This window comes from Durio zibethinus, chromosome 18 (assembly GCF_047325235.1).
Source record: "Durio zibethinus cultivar Kanyao isolate XHJ-2024 chromosome 18, ASM4732523v1, whole genome shotgun sequence".
Classification (NCBI taxonomy): Eukaryota; Viridiplantae; Streptophyta; class Magnoliopsida; order Malvales; family Malvaceae; genus Durio; species Durio zibethinus.
This window is the reverse complement of record NC_143179.1, coordinates 4,696,326-4,718,925: the sequence shown is the minus strand read 5'-3', so window position 1 is coordinate 4,718,925 and position 22,600 is coordinate 4,696,326. Positions and strand designations below refer to the sequence as shown.

Here is a 22,600-nt window from a genome sequence, read left to right as displayed (position 1 = left end):
TAAACTTTTAAAATTTTAAGAAACTTTTTTGAAATTTCTTTTAGTGATGATATGGCGTTGATAATATAATATCGACTAAATTTTTTTACACATATTAATATTTTATTAGATATTAATATTATGTCTGTGAAGTAGGCTAACAACATTAATTTTAAATACTAATTTGATAATAAATTTGAAGATTTAAGTATCAATGTGATAAAAAAAATTTTAAGTATCAATGTGACAAATTATAAAATTTAAGGATAAAATATGTATTTAATCTTTAATAATAAAGTGTAAAGAGTATTTTTTGAGTATATTTAGAATTATCCATCCCCAAATATTCAGGTATCGGTTGAAACTTTCAAAATGCCGACGAAAACTGACAAAATAGGGAAAAAATAGCCTTGATTAAAACTCCAAAATGCCATTTGGTTCAAAATGCTCACGCTATCATTTTTCCGGGGCCATCACATCAACATCAAAGTCTGTCCAAGTGAGTCGCATCGTTGCAGCGAATTTAAAAATTTCAGGTCTCTCCAAGTAAAAAGTACAGATAAAAAAAAAAAAAAACTCATCTTCGGTTTTTACTCCCATTGTTCAACTTTTTCTCCTCCTGAAAAAATAAAATAAAGTACTAATTATTTCATTTATTTTCTGGAACAATTATACATAAAAGAGAAGAAACACAAAAATGAAGAAGGCAGAAACGTTTTACAACATCATGATTGATGATCACCTATATATTATACACTGGGTTGGGCTAAAAAAAGAAAAACATAAAGATTGGGGGACCATAAAACAACCCATACCTTTAGTTTCCAATAAATCTTAAACAAAAAAAAAGATCGAAATCACATGGTTGCATGTGATGGGGGGGATGGCCGGATGGGATTTTGTTTGGGTGTGTGGATTTTTCCTTCATTTTATTTTTATTCTTTTAATTATGGGTTTCTTTTAATTTTTCTTCATGCATGTTTAATTATTCTTTTTTTTCTCCATAATTTTTTCAATGTTGGGTTTGAGTTTAATTTTGTTTTTCCTTTACCTATCTAATCTGGCTGTGTTTTGTACCCCACTGCGCACTCACCAGTAAAGCAGGCGCTTTTTTTGTGCGTAAAATGCTAGTTTGTGAGTGAAAATAAACCCTACCCCCAATCCCTGTCTTCCCCGCCTCTCAGGCCTCCTCTTCCCCCTTTTTCTTTTCTCTATAAAGCTGGTAGACAGATTATATATTGTTAGAGTGGTCCATGGAACTTTGGATGGCCATGCTCCTTCTTCTTTTCCTCTGTCTCTCTTCCTTTTCATCAGTGCTCAGTGTTTTTAGGTCAGAAGGACTCAGGACAAAGGCTTCCCTGATGATTTGAGAGTTCTTTTTTTTTGAGATCTGAGGGTCAAGCAATTTCAGTGGGACGGTTGATTTTCTTTTTCTTTTATTTGAAAGTTCTGGTCATGCTTTTCCACAGCTTTCTTGAACTTTCTCGGTGTACTTACTCCATCTTTAACATGTTAGCTATATATAGCACACCGTGGAAGCTCAAGAAAGCTGTGGGAGAACATGGCAATTCAGGACTTATTGTTCTTGTTTCAGCTAGCTACATTGAAGACCAAGATTTCTGCAGCAAAAAAAAAAAAAAAAACTCCATTTCTCTTTTGTGTGCATACAGATCATGGTACGCTTTATCACCAGTTTTTTTTTTTTTTTAATTGCAATTCCCTTCGTTTTTCTCTGAATTATGATCCACAATTCTTGCAGCTTTCCCACAGAGAAAAGATTTCTGATGCTGAATTACAAGGTGGGTTTTTTTTATCTTTTTTTTTTCTCTCTTGAAAAGATAGTTTCTTCAAATCAATAAAACTAAGGAGTAGTGGTGATTTCATTTATTTTAACCCATATAGACTGCAACACGTTTCTTGCCATGCAGGAATAATTTGCATATATATATATATTTGAGTATATAACATTAGTTTGTATGAATTGATGTTAATTATCCTTTTTTTTTTACTTTAACTTATATAGAGTAATACTTCAGTAGTATTTCTGATTATCTTCAATCAAAATGGTGAAAAAAGGGGGGTTACATTTGCTGCAGGGAAAATTCCCTACCTTTAATTCCTTTTTATCTTCAATGATGATAGTTCCTCCTGTTGGCCTTCTGGTTTTGCTTTGTGCCTGTCTCTATCTATGCCATACATGATCTCTTCTACATTTCTGTGGAAAAAGGTTAACCTTTGTCCCTTTTTGTGACATCATTTTTTAACCACTCCACTCCCCCACTGATCTATTCCAAATTATAAATCTGACTCAGTCTCTTTCTTTCCTTTTAATTAATTCTCTTTATTATATCTCTCAATTCACCCTCAACAGAGGCAGTTGAGCTCTTATGGAAATAATCCAATGCTGAATTATATATCATAATGGGTTTGGATAGCCAACTTGTGAAAACTGATGATCTCAACTTTTCCAACCTATTCCTCCATTGTTCTCTTTCCTAACCCCTATAACATCCCTCTAACCCTATATCTATTTCATGCATTAATTATTGACTGCATTCCATCAATGTTTCCAAAATTCCTATTCAAAACTCTCACATTACATTGAGACAACCCCCTGTTTCCTTTGGTGCTTGCCTTCTCCTGCTAAGATATAGTAATTGGATTTCTTATATCTTTAGAATGGTGGCTGAGTTTTATAATACCTGTTGTAGACCAGGCTTCAGGAATTCAAACAACATATCTTGTGATTATTCAGTTGGATTTTGAGTTTTTTTTTTTTTTATCGTTCTAAATTTGAATTAAAATTTTCATATATTTTATGGATCTGCCAAATATTTTTGAATTAAAGAAGCAATTTTGCTAGCTAAGATGGGTTTTTTTTTTTATTTTTATTTTTGACAAGTTATGGCTAGAGAGGATTGACCAAGTTGATAGCAGAAGTAGCATACATGCGGAAACAGCATTGGTGGACAGCAGAATAACATCCAAGGAACTTGAAGTTTATCTACCTCACAAGCACCTCTTATTCTCAACTACTTCCCTTTTTTTTTTTTGCTTTTCCATTTTTCCTTTTCTGTTCCTTTTTGGTTTTTCTAGATTTCAACCAATTATGTTCTAGCAAGTAACAAGAACATCAAAACAGTGGGACATTTATAAAAATGCTCACTCATTCACCAATCCCTGGCAATAGCTTTAATTTGCCTTGAAAATTAATTTTTTTTATTATTATTATTTTACAGCTATATATAGTATATACTTTAGGCCTCTAGGAAATTTAAAAAAAAAAAGCAGTGATCCATCATTAAAGTCAGGGAAGTTAAAGATGGGTGAGAAGAATATCACCAAATACAAAACCCCAAAAGAAAATGGCTGTGTTTAAGGTGTAATTAAAGATGGAGGAGGAAAAGGGTGCAGTGGAGAGAGAGATACGAGAGCAGTGATGGGGAATCTTTCCCTAATACAAAGAAAGCTTTGGAACAAACATCATTTTGAATGTTTAGCCCAGGGAATGCTACTGATATGGGTAGATATAGAGGTCCACCAACAAAACAAGTTTGTAACAGGCCAGACAGGGGATCGTGGCAGGTTCTGAGTGATTTGTACACTGAAGAAAATAATTAATAATAATAATAATAATATAATGTTACAGTACTATAGAGAAAAAATATATTTTTTGCTAATATTAGACCCCTGATATTTTATCTAGCTTTCGTGAATTCAATTATTGACAAAGCATGGGGAAAAGGTGACAATAATTCAATAATTTTTATTGCATTAGCAAGTTACCAATTCAAGCATTTATATACTTATATTGTTGCTTTTATAATTAAACACAGATTTTGTGATTTTTTTGAAGTGCAGGGTTCTCATCCAATCAATTTTTAAGAGAGATTTTAATAGTTTCTCATGAAGATGATGCCAATTGCTTTAAGTTTGATTGTATATTCAGATGAAAAATAATCTAAGCTTGTAAATGTGGATCAATTTCCATAGGCAAATGGTTGAAAAGAGAGAAATTTACATATAAAGGTTGAACAAATATAAGTTTGAAGCTATTTGGTCAAATTTTTTGTTTAAAGTGGCAAAAGACAATCGACTGGTGGTGGTGGCAAATCTTTTCCCCCCAGAAAGAGTGTCTCAAGTTCAAATTTTACCCTTTTAATTGCCAACTTAATTATAACTATTATAAAAAACCACAACGGAAAATTCTTACAAGCTTTTCTTCCTCTTTCAAACTATTCGATATAAGCAAACAGTGTAAGTACTGAATCAGCAACTGAAATTTGTGGGGGAGGGGGAACCGTCCATATTTTTGTACACATTTGAATGAAGAACAAGATCATGTTCTTGTTGAATTCATGCTAGCTCTCTGGATTTACTTAAGTTGAGGATTTATTTGTTTGTATAATTAAATAATTAATATCTACATATACAAGATCATGAGACGACAACTGGCGCCTTTGAAAGTAAAAACTAGTGAAATATATATATGGGGGAGCCATGGACTAACTGAAAGGGAAATGGCAAGGCAAAGCAATAATGCCGCCCCCTTGTGTGGGGGAAATTTGTTTCGGTCACGTCGCTTTTGATGCATAACTCTTATTAAAAGTTCAAACTATTCAATAGAACAATAGGACAGCAAGTGAAATTGCAAGAGGGAAGGGGCCTGCCCTTTTATCTTAAGTTAAAGTGCGCCAGCAACGATAAATGGCAACTTTATTGACCATGAAGATGAAAAGGAATACATATATAGGGACTTTTGTACAAGCCAAAGTGAACCCATCATCATGACAGTATCTAACTCTTCAACCCTTGGCTATAGCTGCAAACAACGGTGCATTTTAACGAGGCGTATTGACGTGAATAAGGTGTTTATGGAAAGTTTAAAAATTAAGAGATAAAAAAATTTTTTAAAGAAAAAGATAAAATTAATAGGTTCGTCCACAGATTTCTATATATATATATATATATATATATATATATATATATATTAAGAACAAACACCCTAAAAAATCTTGGATCTGCTATCGATTGGCAGTCTTCCAATTCACTTATGACAATTAAGAGCAGGAATAAACTTTACATAAATTACTTTTTTTTGTCAAAAATAGGAGGGCAAGTGATCAAATTGTATTATCACATCCTAATCAAATATTCAAACGGCCAGAGCAGGATCAGTTTTCACTTTTGACAGGAAAAACCAACCTAACTTGCCTATATACAAACAGCAAAACATGCAAGAAAACGTACGCATTTTTGCATGTGTGTAAGAGTAAAAAGGAAATATAATACTAATAGTTCATATGTGATTTATGAATACTTTAATTTATTGACATTCTAAACACTGATGCAAAAAATCTAAGATGAGAGAAGGTTTTTTCATTTCAGGATCATGACAGATTACATGTCTCAAAAATAATTTACATCCAATTTACAAATCGTACACCAAGAAGAATTAGTCGCAGCAGAAATCGAATCTAAACTTTACAAGCGAAATATTTGATCTTTATCAACTCAATCAATTTTTATTGATAATATATACTTAATTTGTCAAATGATAAATTAGTAAATTAGTATTCACCTTGTATTGGTTTTGTTCTTTAAAGAGAGAAAGAGATGGAAAGAGTCCTGAAAAGGGTTAAGAATATTATTACAGTATTACAGCAAATAATACAGGCAACAAGACAAAATGTTGCAGCAGTTACAGTACCAAGTTCTCTAAAGATCACCAAGATTCAAGTAGACATTCACAAAACACAAGGCAATCACTGCTTTTCATCTCTCTATCTATTCCATTCCTAAAGGAAAGAAGCTATAATAATTTTAAATTAAATAAGACAAACAAACCCTTCCTTTTTTACCTTATCAATATAATTGGTAGCTAGGTTGTCCAATAGCATATATATTAGAAATTTAATCACAAATTTGATCCCCAACAATTTCCTTTAAGATACAATAATGCTAGTAAAATACTTTCTTCTTGGAATAAACTACTTGTAAAAACAATTTAAGTAATTACAATGTATAGCAGTACACAGTAAATTATCAGTTAATTAACATTCATAACTAAATACAAATAAAAAAAAAAAACTCATATACGATTGTTTCAAGTGGCAAGCATTCTTTTCTTTTTGTTGTATGGGTTTGAATATGTTTGGAAGCTGAAAAAAAAGTAATTTTTCATGAATTTACTAGATTTGATATTAAATAAAATTTTTGAATCAATTAAGAGAAAAGATATATCCAAAAATGTTTTATTGCTAAAAAAATAAAGGAGCTAAGCAATGCTCCATGTTCTATCAATCATAAAGTAATGTTATTAAAAAAGACATTATACACCAAACAAAAGGAGCAATGACTAAAATATGAGCGTGATTAGTTGGCGACATTAAGACATGCATGTATGGATCATATAAATAAAGTAGCTAGATCAGATGATCCGTGCAACTTCAACCAACAACAAAAGAGTTGGCCTCTTAACTGGATGAATTCAATTTTCTCGTGAACATATCCGAATACAGCCAAGTTAAGTTAAATGGTTTAGAAAGAAGACAGCAATTGTTAGTTTGTGAGGCTGCTGATTGTACTTTCTTATAGAATTTAATTTATTGCAGTAAAAATTAGTTTAAAAGTCTATATATCCCTGCATTTAAAAATATCACACTAGTTTGTCTATGGTAGATCCACTTGTCTATCGAAAAAAAAAAAATGCTTCATTGTTTCTACTATCTCAGAGGAAAGCACCAACATTCAGATCTGATTTAGAAACATCCCCAGTAATATCAGGACAAGAGACAGCATGTTTTTGGGATATTTAGAAGCCCTTTTTCTTGCAGCTAAGTTGTCCTTGGGAATTGTTGAAAAAATATGTATATATATCACAAAAAAGAAAGAAGAAAAACCCTAATCTTAGGCAATCTCAGCTACTTGATCTATCCAATCTTCTTATGTTATACAGTTTCCCTTTAGATAAAAGGTATATTCAGCTAAAAGAAAATTCACATTCAAATTCAATTGGATGAACTTAAGCAAGGAAATTAAACTGGTACAATTGGATGGGGATCTCAAATGAGGCAAGCTAGGCTAAAGACTAGTTCCAGTGGTCCATCTATGACATCCAATAACTATAACTTCAATGCTCCTTACATAACCCGATTAGAGTTAAAAAGTTTCGTGGTAGTTTTAAGCAGAAAAGAGCAGAATAATTGTAAACTATTTATAGATTAAAAAGCATGTATTCCAATTTATGAGAGTGCAGTGAATCATATAGTCACTAACAAAAAAATATATATATTTGACAGCAATTGAATTTTTGATGTGTTTGGAAATGCATAAAAATGACTGAAGTTAATATTTATAGATGGAAGTATAACTGCAGATCGATCAGCTGAAATCTATTGCAATTTTATCTACAAATATCAAGGGTAAGAGCTTTTTGAACCTCAAGTCCAGCAGTGTGGAACCTACATATAGGGTTACGCTACTATAAAACAAAACCAAAACAATTAAGATAAAAAGATCCAAAACAAACTGAGAAATATTCACCAAAGACAAGAATCTAAACCTGCAGAAAATTCCATATGTCAAAACAACAGTTATCATTCTCTCTCTCACACACTCTTCTCTTACAGTGTTTCTGCAAATCAGGAGTAACCTTTTCATTTTCTTTGATGTACAAAGTAGCAGCTTGCAGAATAATAGCAACGGAAGAAAACAGCTTGCCCCTTGATTTTTCTCTAAAGCATGAGGAACAAAGAACAGATATACAGAATATTATTATGGAATAATGGTTATGATTGATTGGACTCTAAAACAAGAACAGAATGGAAGAAACAATATAAGAATTATAAAAAACAAACAGATCATTGAAAATGGAAATTCTCTACATCACTCAAAGGGAAAAAAAAAACCTGTTTAATTAGGGTTAAGAAAAATTTTGTTCTTTGGAGCAAAGAACCATGAAAATCTATAAATAAATCATGTGAAAAACTTATATCTGTGCATCAAGAAAAACTCCTTTGCAAGTGTCAGAAGTGATTGAAGAACAAATCATTCAAAACAAACAAACAAAAAAGAATAATTAGATTAAAAAAAATCAAGCACACAAAGTATAGCATTTCAAATCCCTGGCCGATCGATCTAGAATTTTTCACTTTGACCCTGTCCGTATCTTCCCACAGCTTTATTGAACGGCAACTACGTACCCGTGCACCACTCAAATGCATCAACAACGACAAGGAACGGTCTAGGACGAAGTTGCAGTTCAAGAAAGCTGTGGAAGAATACAAAAAGGGCCATGTTTTCTTTTACACCGCCACAGAACCAACCATGTGCTAAAACAAAGAAAAGAAAACTGAGTAAAAAAATGAAAGAGAAGGAATGGGTAGCTGATAGGGTGTCGGAGCATGAGGGAAGGGGTGTATTTATAGCGGCAATGGGGACTTCTTTTTACCTGCAATCCCGAGAAGAATATCGGAAGGAGGGCTCTTTAAGATTGACCGAACCCTTAGCTTTTACTATTCTTTTATTTTTTTTTAAAGACTATTCTTTTATTATTTTGTTATAATAATAATAATAATAATAATAATAATAATAATAATAATAATAATAATAATAATAATAATAATTTAGGATCTGAGGATAAAAAAGGAATGATTTGTTTTTTTTTTAATTTTTTAATAAAATTATAAGTACAAATTATAATTATAATTAATTATTATATAAATAAATAAATAATTAATTAATTAAAATATAATTAAATAAATTTAATATAAAATTGAAATAAATTCATACACCATGAGATTTAAATTTAAGATTTTATAGTTCTAAATAAGTTCAACATAAAATTAAAATAAACTCATAAATCGTAAGATATAAATTTAAGATTTTATGATGCTAAAGTTTTTTTTGTTACTACTAAACTAATATCTTATTGATAAAATAGATGACTCGGTTTGAACCCAAAATTGTATACATTTTAAAGGTATTTTTGTTCACCAAATATTAATATAATAATTATTTTTTAAACTATATATTTGTTTTTTACTAAAAATTAAAAAAAAAGATTATTTCATTTTAAAGTCAAAATATAAATAAATTTTAATAAAAACTTACACTAAATTTGCCAATAAATGATTACACAAACCAAATGTTAAAACTTTACTGATTCAACCAATATGGTTATATTTTTAAGGCCTTCTGATGTTAAAAAGCTGACAACGTTTTGATCCCATTAACCCTAACAGGAGAAATATAACATTATATTTTCATAAATTAACGTGCGGCTGGGATGCATATTGCCGGATCTGACGGTGGCTGTTACCTTAGTGGGGGTAACACGGGGTCCCACCCACATATTTGAAACTAATTTCCCCACGCGCCTTCCACGCCAACTAGATGTACGGAGCTCCTAATCCAAATCCTTTTGCTTTTTCATTTGGCTCGTCTTTTACTTAAAAAAATAACAATTAATTCTTTTCTAATGAATGAATTAATTCCTTTTCTTAAAAAAAAAAATATTAGGTAAATTTTGAGATATTTTTTTATCTTATTATAAAAAATTATTTAATAAAAATTTTTTCTTATCCATCAGTGTAATGCAATTATTATGTTTTTGTTTTGCCCTATAATGATATTTAATTTGCCATAGTCTTTGTTTCCTTTCTAATCTACAAGTCATGGAAAGGAAAATCTATCTAACTAGTAAAGTACTTGCTAAAATAAATTAAAACAGTTATTTTGATTAATATTTAACCAAATTTGGAAGATTTCAATCAACTTTGACATGATTTTATATATATTTGTCAAAAATTAAATTTTAATTATTAAAATTCAAAATTTTATCAACAAATCATAAATTATTGACAAAAAATTTAAACTATTTCTCAATTTGTACATTTCATCCTAGGGTCATGTTAATCTTTTCGGTATCATTTCAATTTTATCCATATCTTCAAGGACATTATTTTCAAAGATGAATATAGCCACACTCATCAAGTTAATTCTCAACCATAAGTCAATATTTAGTCAATATTTTATGCATGTTTAAAACTTATATAGACATGGAAAATAAAAAAATAAAAAAATTTCTTTTAATCAATTTCTTTTTTTCTAATTAAAGCATTGCCCTTTTCAAAGAGTACATTTGGTTCATTTTAATAGTTTGAAATTTTTTATTTTAAGTGTATGTGTGATTAAAAGGATAAATGTACCTCATACCTCATAAGAGTTAATACTGAAGTTTTTAATACCTTTTCATTTTATGATGAAATAAAGTTTGTAAAATTAATTCAACTATGATATTTCCTCTTTTTTAAGATTAATTAATCGGAGAATTAGTTACTATTGATCAATTTAGTCCTTGTCATTGCTTTATTAATTATTATATTTATTTATGCATAATTCTTACATTTATTTGAGAATCATTCTTTGGATATGGAAAAGAAAATTTAAATAATGAGTATCATCTTTTATTTATTTATTTATTTTCATATAAAGGAAACATAGTTTATCGTTGCAAGTTCTAAGATTTGAGTATCAAATTGTTTAATATCATCTTTGTAAGATAATTGTATGAACTAATTGAATTAAGTTTTAAATTTATCTTTTATTTGCTTATTTTGATAGAGTTTTACTACTTTTAGAGAGACATTTAGTAAACATGCTACAACTTGTCAAGTTTACAAGCTTTTAACTTATAATAATTTGTAGACAAGCTTGGAAGGAAAATCTACCTAGCTAGTTCTTACTAGGTTGCATCATCTATGTCCAAATAACTTTTCAAGCAATGAAGAGACCATCTATTCTTTTTAGCCATTCCCTTGCAATAAAAATATAGTTTGTTCCATTCAATTTTCATTTGGAATAAGTTTTTCTATTTTAGGACCTCATAAGTTGATGAGTCAAATTAATAAGGGTAAAAATAAAACAATTTTCAACTTCTATAAAACTTGAAAATTGGTTTTTGGAGACTTAATTTTCATATTTTGAGCTTTAGAAGAGTTTATAACAAGACAAGATCCATGATAAAGAAGGTTAATGAATCTGTTTGAACAAATGAAACAAGAATCTCTTTTGTTATTATAGATAAAATTTTTGTACAAATGAGGTAATAGCTTAAGGATAGAAAAGATATTGCGAGTGTTGGATTTAAACTCCTGACCTGTTATTATATTTCTTAAAAGTAATTATATAAAATAATTAAATTAAACCTTAAGTTCTTATTATAGATTAGTTTAATCTAACGTTATATTTTCAAAAAAAAAAATTCTAGTTTAACAATAAGGTTTTTATTGTAGGCCAGGTTTGCCAAATTATAAGCAATAAATCTTATTTGAGATACACCAATATTTAATTTTGTAATGACTTAATGGCTACTAAGTTATAATGACATATCTTATAAAACATCATGTAATCCCTTATGATTAATTTGTTTAAAGGAAGCCTGGTTACATGAAAGAATTATCACATCCCTTTCTTCTCTATCCAATTTTCTTGAAGGTAGCTTGAACAAAAAATTAAGTACTCATTGTCTTGCAAAAAAATGTACATTTAATTAGATCAAAAGCCAAGCCATAGACTTATATATATATTCTATATGAAGAGATTGAAACAATTTTACTCTTAAATTATTTTCTTTGTATTAGTATATATAGAGTGAACAAGCCACTCCACACCAACAATATTGCTATTTTTTTTTATAAAGTTACAATTATAATCATAATTTACATTCATATTAAAAATTATTGAATTTAATCAAACAAATAAATCAACAGATGATTGGACAAATTCAACATGAAATTAAAACAAAATTCATACATAATAAAATTTGAAAATGGAACCTAAACGTTCTAACTGCTAAACTAAACCTCATTTTTTTCACAATAAAAAAAAAATCTTTATTCACTGTTAGCACAAGTGATGTTACACTGAATAGGATAAGCCTTTAATTAGTACTAACATGGCGTGCAATGGTAATGTTACAATAATGTTTTGATTTTGAAAACTTTGATGCTAATATATCATCAAATTTGAATGAGGTGTCATTATCTAGTTATTTAAGTTAGGTATAATGATCAAACTGTGGTAAAATTTTTATTTAAGCCCATGTTTTTTTAATTTGTGTAAAATGAATTCTCAACTTATTAGTGTCAAATGGACCTAATTTTAATGAGAAATATTGACATAGCTAAAGGTCTAATTATTCACATGCATTGAAATAAGTCACATTATTAACCTTAATCACCTAGTCAACTTTTTTAATTCAAATTAGATTTATTTAATCTTAAATTAATAATAAATTAAGAGATTGATTGATAAATAAAAAACTAAAGACTCGATTGAAAATTTTATCATAAATCGAGGATTTTATTTATTATCATGCCTTTAAATTACTGAAAATATTGCTTTTTATTTGCAAAAATTTACATTAATTTGATCATTTGTCTTTAATTAAGTACAAGTTGAAGCTCCAAGCAACAATATAAACAATATAATTAAGTACTATTATTATTGATACAAAAATTTCCCTAAAATCAAAAAAATCCAAAAGGGGTGCGTGAATGCACTCAACGAAGCATGCAAGTGGGGATACTTTGGGGGATGAATCAAGACGAACCCTAAATCAAATCAAAATTAAAGAAAAATTGAGCCCAAATGAAGAAGCTTGGTAAAAAAAAAAAAGAAATCTTGTTCACATGGAGGCATGTGGGAATGACCCCACCGTAGGAACGTTGGTGTGGGTACAGCCCGTTTTTTCAGGGGCGGAGGTCGCTTTGTCGGGAGGTCGTGTTTGCGGACACTTCTATTTGTAACCACTTGCCAACTTCATAGGACATTCAACAACAAACGAAAATCAAGGGCGGGCACATTAAGGTTGTTTCATGGAGTTTTTTAGTTACGAGGGATATCGTAGTTTGAGTCTAAAAAAAATTATTATGGAGATTGAAATTTAAATTATAAATTTATTAATTATTATTTTTAAAAGTATTTATATGAATTAATTAAATTAAAATTAAAATTTATATAATCATATAAATTTCGTATGCATATATATATATATATATACACACACATAAAATATTAAAAAAAATTTATTATTATTTACTGACACTGTAAAGGAGTTGTTCTGATAAATAATTCTTTTATAGAATATCACTTTTATGGAATAGTTGTTCGGTAAAACAACTTTTATTAAAATAATCTTATTATTTGTTTTAAAAATAAATAATGTAAATCTTATTAAAAAAATATATATTTTTTAACTATGCATTGCGCATGGACGGATCCATTTTAAAGGAATAAGATATTAATAATTAAAATCAAGTATTTACATATAGTAATTAAGATAACATTTTATTACCATTAGACAATATTTGCAACTAATTTTTTTTTTTTTTTAAATTTGACTCCCAAGTTTGAATAAAAACTGACCGCTTGTAAATATTGAAAAATGTTAATTAATTAATGCTTGTAAACATGACTAAGATGATATTTATAAAAAGTTGTTATTAATATGTTTTTTGAGTTTGATGAGGAAAATATATTAAATAAAATTTTATCTCCTAAAATAATAATTTTAAATAACCTTAACAAATGATTAAAACCACTAGTTAATCAGATTTGAAAACAAAATCTTCTTAATAATGTTTTTTTATACAAAGGAGATCCAAAACCTAAGAAAAATTTTTAAAAAAATTTGTGAAAATCTATTAAAAGAGGTGAATGAAGCATTTCCATTTAGATTTAATTTCTTACTAATTTGAGTTAATTACGGGGGATTAGCATATCCCCTTTAGATTGAAGAGATAGTGGGCTCATCATTCATGCTTAAATTAGCTGGCAATCACTAATTACATTTAATTAAGCCCTACATCTTTTCATTAAACACATGCCTTTTTTATTTATTTGTGATTTGATATTTGACCAATATAAGCACTTGTTGTTTTACAGCCTTATTAGAGGCGTGAGAATTGGGTGCCGGTATGTGGGAAATTTTGTCAAGAGAGGATATGCAGCTTTAGGTGAGTGGATGGTTACTAGCTCGAAAAAAGTGTGACAAAGATGGTAGATAAAGTTAGTGGCAAAAAATAGTAGAAAAAGTCATAGCAATTATAAATATTTAATTGTAATTAATGTATTTTTCAAGGATTTTTTTTTCTTTTTTTTGGTTTAAATGAAGAAAATTCACTTAAAATTAGATGAAATCTACACATAGTTACTCGATTTAATTTAGTTTAATGTACACTATAAGAAAATAATGAAAAAAAATGCCCCTAAAAACCTAATTCCCTCTAATGGTATTTTCTATAATATTTTTGTTCTTTACATTTTGTATGTTAATGGGATTACAAAATTGACAAATATTTTTTTCTTATTAATTTTTTAATGTATCATATAATAAGTGTTACCCTGTTAATTTTATTAATGAAAATTTTAAAATTTATTATCAATAAATGAGATAATTCTATTAATAATTTATATTTGATTTACAATCAGTATATAAATATTATACATTGTCGGTGAACCACATAATAATATCTTATAAAAAATTAATTTTAAATATATTTAGGATTAAGTATCTTTATTTTTAAGATTTTAAAATTTTAAAATTAATTTTTTACAATATATCATTGTATGATTTTCTTGATACTATATAACATTGAAAGTAAATAAGATATAAATTCTTTCTATTAATTATAAAATATGAAAAAGTATTGTTCATTTTGATAAATCCTAAATCAAATAAATTTTGAAGCACTAGTTGTGGATATAAAAATGCAATATTTTATTTTTTATACTCCTTTTTTCATACATGTATTAAGCTAACTCTTAAAAAAATATATATATAATATCATATATATATATTTGTTTTCATATGTTTCTCTTTTAATAATCGTTTAATTGTTGAAATTAGTAAAATGAGAGAGAGAGAGAGAGAGGATTAAATATTTTTAATTTGGTGTGTTTTTTCAACGGCCTAAATTTATCCTAATTCCCCGACAAGAAGAAGCAGAGTGATGAAGACTATAGGAAGAAAGGAAGCTGGCTCGCACGTGTAAGAGAATGGCGACAATTGCATGGAAATGCATGTATTTCCTTTGTCAGTATATCACTGACGCTCTCTAAATTCTTCCAACACCTAAATCACACATGCCCGACACCATTGAAGCTCCTTTGTCCGATCCATGCGATTTAACCCACAACTTTGTCTTTTCCCTTTCTCGATTACTCGTCCTGCTTTTGCCTTTTTCTTTTCCCCTTTTCTTTCAAATTTTATTTTATAAAATTATCTTATATATTAAAAAATAAAATGAAATTTTATTTTAATTTCACGAATAAATTTATAACCGTTATGATTTGTAATATAATTATTACAATATATAACAACTTATGTATATGTTTATGAAATTTAAAAAAAAAAAATTCATCATCATTTAAAATAACAATTGTTTTTTATTTATCAATTATTATATTTTTTTACAAAAAAATAATTTGAAAATAAAAAAATTACAAGTACTAAAATTTAATTTTAAAATATTTTAAATGTCATATATTAAAAATAACAACATAAATTAATTAATTAAACTAAAATTTGAATTTTTATTATATTATTTAATAATTCACTGTAATCAAGATAAATGTGAAACATGATAGATGTCTTAGGAGTTGCGAATGCATGTTCATGACAATGTGGCCATACAACTTGTGATTTGTTTATTCAAACGACTTATATTAACACCAATTAAAAATTTTTAATCTATTTTTATATCTCTGTCAACTACAATTAGTCATAATATAATAAAAAGGTCAGAAATCTAAACTGCTTATGCTAAACTATTGTGATCATTACTTTGTTTTTAAACAATTTGAGTTTAGATCATGTTGTTTTTTAACAAAGGATTCAAATTGTGTTGTTAACTTGTTATAGAATTATAGGTTATAGCCATGTTCGGAAGGTTTGTAATTAGACCAACATCACTTGTCAGACTATAGAGTATAGAAATAAAGTCGATTTTATGTGCCAAAACACGGCAATATTTTGCATATAGTTTTTTTCACGAAATATGGGATTATGCTAAATGATCTGAATCCAAAAAGGAAAACAAAAATAATATTAATAATAATAACCAATAATTATGTGATAGAATTTTAAATTTTAAATTTCAATAATTAATTTTTAATAATCTTAATTATAAAAAAATATCAAAATTAATCTCTTACAATTGGCTTTGGTGCTCACCAAAACAGTTGAACCATCCCCAACCCGATTGGTCCGTTACGGGCCCATTATGCTTGTTACCTACAAATTCCACAGTGCAGCCAGGAGAAAACGAGCAAGAGCAAGAACCCGTTGGGGCTATTTGTGAGGCTCGATTATCGTTTGTTAAAATTATTTTAAATATATGATTTATAATTATTTATTATAAGTTATTTGATAAAATATATTTTATCTTAATTTAAAGGATTAAACAATTTATTTACTCATAAGTTTTTTTTTATTAAAAAAAATTTTTTTATATAAGAAAACTTATGTGAAATTTTTTAAGAAAAATTTATAAAATTTAAAAAAAAAATAATTTAATAAAAATTTTAATAAAACATTCAAATTGATAAATTGATAGAGTTTAATATGAAAATCAATAATATGTAAAAAAATTATTTAAAATATTATTTATAATTTAAATTTGATGGATACTTATTTAATGATAAAAATTCTATCAATATTTTTACTAAAAATATTTTATCTAAAAAATGTATAACATGTTTTTCAAATTTTACACACTTGATCTATGTAATGAGATATTTTAATTTACCGATTTTAATTTTGATTTTTAATTTTTATTTAATCATTTTTATTTGAGAACTTAATGAATTTCACATAAGAAATTTTATTTAAGTCTTTCCCAACTCTTTAAGCCTTGAGATTGCTTGCATATGTCTCAAGAGGAATTTTGAATTGCATATTTCGACTGTGATTGTGTAATAAAATTTGATTGGGTACTTAAATCATATTCATGTCGTTTTTAATTTGTGAAATGCTTTTTACAAATAAAAATGTGAGATTTTATTAGTCGAAACCAAACAAATATTGGCGTGAGTGTTGAGAACTCGCATATTCAATGAACAATTATTTTTTGCAACTACTTTGTCGTGTCAAGGAAAATTTTGTGTTGAGAAAACATCAAAATATCAAATTCTCAAAATTTAGACAAGTTTGATAATTAACACTTTGACAACAAGCTCCCACTTCTGATCTACAAAACAAAAAACAGATTGATCAAAACTTTTGTATTTATTACCTATCTAGACTTTGATGAAGGCTTTTGGCAACCATTTACATCATTCTAACATCCCATGCAATGAGGATATTAATCACTTCAATTTTTTTTAATGGATTACAAACAAAATTAATTTTGTTTGTCTATTCTCTTACAATATACAGCCTAAGTTGAAATTCCAAAAAAAAAAAAAAAAAGAAAAATGAGTAGGAAGAAAAAATGACTGCATGAATATTTCTCTTGATGTTATTACAATTATGTAGGCACTGAGTTTACTCAAGGGCGAAGCCAGAGGATAGGTAGAGGCCACAGCCCCCCAAAAAATTTTTCACCTCTTTTATGCCATAGTGTCTGGACCACTAAAATATTACTTTGGCCTCCTTTTTCTTTTGAAATTACTATTTGGCACCCCTTTTACTCAATTCCTACTTTCGCCACTAAGTTTACTGTTAAATCCAAGACTTACTTTTTCATGAACTTATAGTTGATGATGGATGATCTTTCACTTATAATTTTGATTGTAGTATTCCCTTTCAAGCTTTATTTTGAATCTAAGATGTAGTATTCAAAAAACATATGAAATGGTTTTAAGTATGCTATAAATGCCATTTTTCTTAAGATTTATTTTGTCCCTATCCAGTTATGGTATGCAAAACGAATATAACCGAAATGCTTCCAAAATATAATAAAGCTTTGATGTATGTTACCTTATACTTATGATATCAAAACACTAAACATCCATTGTGAGAGATGAAAACATATAACTTTGAACAATAATTTACGTAGAAGTAATGTCAAAGTAACTAGCCTTTGTTTTGTGAAAGAATAAGAGAAAAAAGAGTGATTTCTTAATTGTTCAATCTCTTAAACCTCATTGATTAAACATTTACAATCTCCATTTATTGAGTTGTTTCAATCAAATATCATTTTCTTTAATTAAAAAGATACATTTTTAAATAATTAAGAATAAAGCGGTTCATTTAAATAGTTATTTTTTTTTCATTATAAGAGTAATAACTTTTCATGTTTTTTTTCTAGAAATTGTAATGTTTCACTTAGAGCAGTTAACTATTTTAAAAGGGTAATCGACTACTTCTTTATATTTTTTATTTCCAAAAATTATAAGAAAACGGGCAACCTATTCATTTAGTAAAGCAATCGATTCTACCTTTAATCCAATAGGTTCGTAAATGTAGAGCAGTCAATTTCCATAAAGTGTAGTCGACCTCCTACTTATTTCAGAAAGTGTTCATTTAGGACAATCGATTTCCTTCTATAGTAGTCGATTGCTTTGAATCTTTTACTCATCCAAAAGATTTTATATGCAATGGTAGTCAGCTTCTCTAGGAATAAGAATCGACTAGTATTGATTTCCAGTTGTGACACTCAATTACCTAACTTAGGCAGTTGACTACTGATTTGTAAGTGTGAGTTCCAAGTCTTTGCTTAGTTTCTATAGACACATTGTAGTCAACTGCATCATGATTATGATTGGCTACCGTCATTGGCAATCTAAGGTAATTAACTCCTTATGATATGGTAGTTGACTACTCTTCTGGACAATCTTCTAACTTAAATTCTTTGGTTTTTCAAATCATGAAATTTCTTCTTTAAGTAATTTAAAACTTAATTTGATCCCTTTTATGATTAAGTTTTTATTTAATCAAATTATTTTCATATCTTGAAAATATTTTTAACATTTACCAAATCAAATCACTCTTTCCTTAACATTTTGAGGTTCTTGCATGTTTTCTTCCCTAACAAAAAGTTCTCTAACCATTCCCATCACATTAGCCATAAGTTCACCCAATAATAAAAATGCCTTCTCATTTTTTAGTATGACATAACCAGGTAACAAATTTGAAAGTATTTGCCTTTTTTAGTATGATGAAAAGTAATAATCATACTGAAATTTTATAGCATGGATCTTTAGTTTTATCTATTCTTTTTCTGCCCAAAGAAAATGTTAGTTTTTTTAGTCTAATAGCAACTGCCTCAAGCTAACCCTTTTGAGATATCTACATTGGTATGAATCATTGCTAGCAAACCTAATATTCTACATTCTAATACATAGTAAAGAGAGGGTAGGCAGACACTTGCCTTGACACCATCAACATTTGTTGGTCTTTGGTGTAAGTACTTGCTGCGATGTACTTGCTGGTCCTTAATACGAGTATTTGCCTCGATATCATTGGTACCGACTGGTGTAAATGTAAGCACCAACCCTATTTTAACAGCTAATTCCTCTTATAATCTATTCTAGAGTGTAATCAAGTCTAATTGAGTCAATACACTACCATATTTGAGCTGAGCTTGATTTGAAAACTCAAGGCTCAAATCTCAACTTAAACTTTATTTTTCATACTAAAGCTCGATTCATAATTTAATTGAGTCATTCGAGTCTAGTTAGTAAGCTCTATTAAGTTTGGTAAAGTTATAAATATTGATATTAAATATTGTATTTTTATCATTTACTTATATATTAAATATATTTTAAAAAAATTCAATTAAACTCATGAATCTTTTGAATTGGATATTAAACTACTCAAACTCGGCTTAACTCGTTACTCGAATACTTTAAGCTTGAGTTAAATTCAACAATGAATGAGTTGAATTTGAATTTTTTTAGTTGAATCCAAATAACTCATAAGTAACTTGACTTGTTTACATAAAACTCCATCCCTACTACTCAGATAATGTGTTATTCAAATCTTTTTCCTTTAAAGTATAAAGTTTGGATGCAACTAGCAATAGCACTTGGACCATTTCTTATTTTGTGACAAAGTGAATTTAGTATGGTTTATGTTGTTTTTCAGGTAAAAGAAAAAGATATCAAAACATGGGTAAAGTTGTATTTTGAAATGGTCAAGTGAATTTTATTTTTGGAAATAAAACTTGAGAAATTATTAAAATTGTAAATATGCATAAAACTTACTTGAAATTTTGTATTTTACATATAAAATCTAACTTTTATAGCTAAACAAAAAAAAAAAAAAAAAGGTTGAGCTTCTATAAAAGTATAAAATGACTTTTTAAGAATTAAAATAAAGAAGCAACAATATTGAAGATATAAGAAATGTATGTATCTAATGAGATTTCTGACTGAATGTATATAGTTTGAACATGCCAAGTAGATTACTCCTAGTTTTAGGCACATTTGATTTTAAATAGGATAATAGCACTTGTAATCCTTAAACTTTGATTCAAAATTTATTTTATCTTTAATTTTTAAAAAATTCTAATTGAATCCTCAATTACCCAAAATTATCCTATTTTGATCCTTTGGAACTGTCTAAATTGACGATAAATACAAGCTAGCACTATGTGATGACATTAAGTGGCACTTACATTGCAAGTAGGGACCAAAATTCTCTCAAAGTTTAGGGATCAAAGATTAAAAAGTTAATAGCATGCGTGGTCCCTAAACTATGGGCCAAATTTTATATCGGTCTCTGAGCTTTAAAAAGTTCTAATCGAGTCCTCAATTGCCTAAAAGTGTGTCAACGTGATTCTTCCATCTGTTGCACCATCTAAATTGACAGTAGATCTTATATGACATGACATATAATCTGAACAAGTTATATTATGTGAAAATTTTTAAATGCTATAACACATTATGTGAAATTTTTATCAACTATTAAGCTAATCATAAAATAGAAAAAATAAAAGATTAAAAAAAAAGAATGTTGACCAGACAAGAACAAAAAAAATAGTAAAAAAAATTAGTAAGAGATAAAAAAAACTATGAAAGAGAGAAGAATCTATGAAATAGTGTGAAAGAGAAAGACATGTGCAGGAATGAAGGGACTTTATGAAGTGAAATAGATCGACCAAGGGGATTCATTTCTCAACAAGAGGACCGACCAAAGGGGGATCGTGTGGTTTTGGGCATTTCAAAAAGGGAATATCATGAGTTGGAGTTTGAGAGAGGATGACGATAGTGATGTTGTTTATGGTTTTTTTTTTTTTTTTTTTGCTTGTTGATTTATGATTTTGGATAATTTTGCATTGTTTATAACTTGGGTTGTTTATTATTCCTGTTTGCTTTGAGAACTTTTTTAAGGGTTTTTATGTTTAGGGTTTATGTTTGATTTGTTTAAGGGTTTTTATGTTTGGGAATTGTTTGATTTATTTATTAATCCTATTTAATTTTTTATGAGCCTAGTTACATACACTTTAAATACGCCCTTTATTGCATAAACCATTGACAAAATCTAACAAGTCAAAGGCGATATTATAACAAAGCAAATAACAACTAAAGTTATATGTTGACAAGATCTAAAAGAAAGACTAAATTAAACAAAATAATTGGTAAGATAAAAGGAATCAGTGATAAAGGGAATGGAAATCATTGATAATTGTCACAACTTTAAGGTACTAATAATAATAAAATACAAGCTTGAAAAGCAAGAAAAATGAAATTATTTAATTGATTAGTCATTTTAAGTTAGGACTTGTCACTAAGATCACCATCATTGTCAAGGCATATGCCATATTAACAATTGTGACCTATATACATATTAAATACAAGTTTAATAATAGAAACTAAACAAAACTCCCATGTAATAGAATAAACAATAATAAACAACACTCCCATAAAATAAAATCATATAATAAACAACAATAAACAACACTACCATACAATAAAATCATATAATAAACAACACTCCTATATAGACCAAACATAAAAATATAAAAACTAAGTATATTGATACAATATCACTTAATAATGCTATAGTTTCTTGAGACTCACAATTCATATTTACAAGGAGCTGGTTGAAGACTATGTATATGAATATTACTCTGTTGACAGACAAAAAAAAATCTACAAGGAAGCCATAAATCGAATTAGGGTTGAAAATTGTTGGCCTCTATATGACTACAAGCTAAAGCCTTTAAAAGTGCAAATGAAATAACGTGGCAAACCTAAGACCAAGAGAAGAAAAACAGGTGTCACAATGTCATGTTTTAAATGTGGACAAAAGGGTCACAAAAGGTCTTGCAAGAATATTCCCCAAGTTTAATCAACTGCAATTAATAATCACAATTGAAAATTTTTTGTAATCTTGTTTAATTGATATTGTTTATTTCAATTTTTTTTGTCCAATAACAACAAATTCCCTAATCTACTAGCAACATAACACTAATAGTAGCAAACCTCCAACAACAGCAACTCACCAATAGCAACAACCCACCAACAGTAACAACAACAATTAATTCTAGTCAGTTCTAATCTAGCAGTAAAGAATACCAATAGTAACAAATCATTAATAGCAACAACAGTTGTAGACATTGAATTTTGTTCAGGTTTATTAGATTAAATCTTTTTTTCAAGTTCTATT

The 22,600-nt window shown here is 28.1% G+C and overlaps 1 long non-coding RNA gene and 1 pseudogene across 1 annotated transcript; one reads left to right on the top strand and one right to left on the bottom strand.

Annotated features, from left to right (window-relative positions):
* The first annotated feature begins 411 nt into the window (after nucleotides 1–411).
* Nucleotides 412–3,156, top strand: LOC111300300 (uncharacterized). The gene is made up of 3 exons (XR_002691423.2): nucleotides 412–1,655; nucleotides 1,739–1,778; nucleotides 2,882–3,156. It is a non-coding gene; the product is annotated as an uncharacterized LOC111300300 (long non-coding RNA).
* A 6,689-nt stretch (nucleotides 3,157–9,845) lies between these two features.
* On the bottom strand, nucleotides 9,846–9,941 carry LOC149513628 (U6 spliceosomal RNA; annotated as a pseudogene).
* Between the last annotated feature and the right edge of the window lie 12,659 nt (nucleotides 9,942–22,600).